Source organism: Rhinopithecus roxellana, chromosome 16 (genome assembly GCF_007565055.1).
Source record: "Rhinopithecus roxellana isolate Shanxi Qingling chromosome 16, ASM756505v1, whole genome shotgun sequence".
NCBI lineage: Eukaryota > Metazoa > Chordata > Mammalia > Primates > Cercopithecidae > Rhinopithecus > Rhinopithecus roxellana.
The window spans coordinates 57,510,155-57,513,214 of NC_044564.1; the positions used below are offsets into that span (position 1 = coordinate 57,510,155).

At 37.4% G+C, this 3,060-nt stretch overlaps 1 pseudogene; it reads right to left on the bottom strand.

The window, feature by feature from the left end:
• Nucleotides 1-938: 938 nt before the first annotated feature.
• Nucleotides 939-1,932, bottom strand: LOC104663764 (annotated as a pseudogene).
• Between the last annotated feature and the right edge of the window lie 1,128 nt (nucleotides 1,933-3,060).

Genomic DNA, 3,060 nt, shown 5'->3' on the forward strand with positions numbered 1-3,060 from the left:
CACTGCTTGCTCAATCGATCACGACCCTCTCATGCAGACCCCCTTAGAGTTGTAAGCCCTTAAAGGGGACAGGCATTCTCACTCAGGGAGCTCAGTTTTTGGAGATGTGAGTCTGCCAATGCTCCCAGTTGAATAAAGCCCTTTCCTTCTACAGCTCAGTGTCTGAGGGGTTCTTGTCTGCGGCTTGTCCTGCTATGCTACAAGAATGGTCATAATCAAAAAATTAAAAAATAATAGATATTGGTGTGGATGTGTTGAAAAGGTAATACTTCTACACTGCTGGTGGGAGTGCAAACTAGTATGAACACTATGGAAAGCAGTGTGGAGATTCCTTGAAGAACTAAAAGTAGAACTACCATTTGATCCAGCAATCCCACTACTGGATATCTTCCCAGAGCAAAAGAAGTCACTATACAAAAAATGATACTTGCATGTGCATATTTATAGCAGCACAATTTGCAGTTACAAAAATGTAGAACCAGCCCAAATGCCCATCAATCAATGAGTGGATAAAGAAACTGTGGTATATATATACGATGAAATACTACTCAGCCATAAACAGGAAAGAGTTAATGGCATTTGCAGCAACCTGGTTGGGATTGGAGACTACTATTCTAAGTGAAATAACTCAGGAATGGAAAACCAAACATCATATGTTCTCATTCACAGGTGGGAGTTAAGCTATGAGGATGCAAAAGCATAAGAATAATACAATGGACTTTGGGGACTCAGAGGGAAAGGGTGAGAACAGGGTGAGGGATAAAAGACTACAAATTGGGTAGAGTGTATACTGTGATGGGTGCACCAAAATCTCACAAATCACCACTAAAGAAATTATGCATGTAACCAAATACCACCTGTTCTTCAAAAACCTATGGAAACATAAAATTTTTAAAAAGTGTACATACATGTGATTTTAAAAAAGCAATAATGACTGTTTACGCTTCAGTGGAAATGCTGTCTTCTTGGCTCAGCTGAATGCATGAAGGCACAAAGAAGAATTTCTTCATCATTGTGTCTGAAGTAATTCCTGCATCTTGCATCTCATACCAATTAATAATTCCCATGAAGCCTCCACAAATATCTAACATGTTCATCATAAAACCAAAGTCTCTAACCATGCCAAACACACATCGAGCATCAGATAGAGCATGTGCATATACTTGAGATTCTTTGCAAGCACTTAAAACATGAAATTTTAACCCCAATCATTTGGACATCAAGTTTCTTAGCACATTCCAAAAAAATGCCTACAGTTATTTGGGGAAGTGCCAAATTTCATGCTACCCTCTTCACCACCAATATTATCTTCTGTTGCAAAATGTGGCAAGACCCTAAGAGAAGAGGAGATGATCAAGGCAGAGTTCATTTACATCATCATCTGCACACGTGAAGCCTGAAGATTGTAAGAAGTATGTTGGTTATGTTGTTAGTGCTCACAAATCCAGCAATAGGTGAATCAAATAAACTTAAGGAAAAACAGTCTTGGCATTTGGGTGATTACATACAGTTTTCTTCAATTCAATTTTATTGTTTCATGTCATAATATTTGCTCCAACTTCTGCTGCATACTTTATTTGAGACACTTGCTTGTAAGGACTGACATAAATGTTTTCTGCGGATACACATGACTCTTTTACTAAAGCCATTTCATTTTTATTGGAATAAGCAAATCCAGTGCCAAGAGCTGTTAAAATCTCAAGTACAGCTGGAGTAGAGTTGCACTTCACTGTGTAGAATGGCTTTATCTGAGCCACTACATTCTGCCATTGACTGTGTTTCTTCACAGTCTTTCCAAGATCTCCCACAAAAAAAGATTTTTGCCTTGTCAGAGAATGTTCAAAAAACATAGTTATCAATAACATTTATAAGGTTTGTTCCTTCATCCAACAGACCAATGAAATAGTTTGCATCATCAATAAATCCCGTCATCTCAGCTGAATTTTCACAAAACTAAGTCATAAACCAGGAAAAATAAGGAATGGGTTACAAGCCTATGTCTTGGTTCTTAGAATATGCAACAAAATGGACAAGTTGAGAGATGGAATCCCCCATCATCAGCTGGGTTCCCAAGGTGGCTCATTGTCTGAAGTTGAACTGCTGTCTATACAGCAATTCTCCTAGGCCCTCTGGGTAGGTGTATACTTGGACAGAAAGTTTGCCATGAGATAATGGCTCAAAGATTTGGGTAAAGCATCTTCTCTTTTTTCATGATATTTTTAAGGAGAGATGTGGTTACTTTCAGCAGAAATATCCAAGGTGGCCTGGGTCATAGGCTGTGGGAACAACGTGGAGGTAAAAACATGCAACAGCATGAGAATGGATGAGAAGAGGCAGAGATGGCGATGGCAGGAGGAAAAAAGGAAACACTGCTGCTGGCTAGAGAAGAGCCAGATATTGTAGTTCTCATTGGTATTTTGATAGGGATTGAATTGAATATGTAGATTGTATTGGATAGTATAACAATATTAATTCTTTTGATCTATGAGCACGGAATATATTTTCATTTGTTATGTCCTCTTGAATTGTTTTCATTAGTGTTTTACAGGTTCCATTGTATAGATCTTTACTTCTTTGGTTAAATTTATTCTTAAGTGTTTTATTTATTTATTTAGTAGCTATTGCAAACGGGATTGCTTTCTTGGTTTCTTTTTCAACTTGTTCACTGTTGGTATATATAAATGCTATTGTTTTATGTATGTTGATTTTCTATCCTGCAACTCTACTTAATTTGTTTATCAGTTCTAATAGTTTTTTTGGTGGAGTCTGTAGGTTTTTCCAAATATAAGATCATGTCATCTGCAAACAAGGATAATTTAACTTGTTTCTTTCCAATTTGAATGCTCTTCATTTTCTTCTCTTGCCTAATTGCTCTGACTAGGACTTCAAGTACTATGTTGAATAAAAGTGGTGAAAGTGGGCATCCTTGTCTTGTCCCAGATCTTAGAAGAAAGACTTTCAATTTTCCCCCATTAAGCATGATATTAGCTGTGGGCTTGCCATACATGGTCTTTATTTTTCTGAGGTATGTTCCTTTTATAGCCAGTTTGTTGAGGGTTT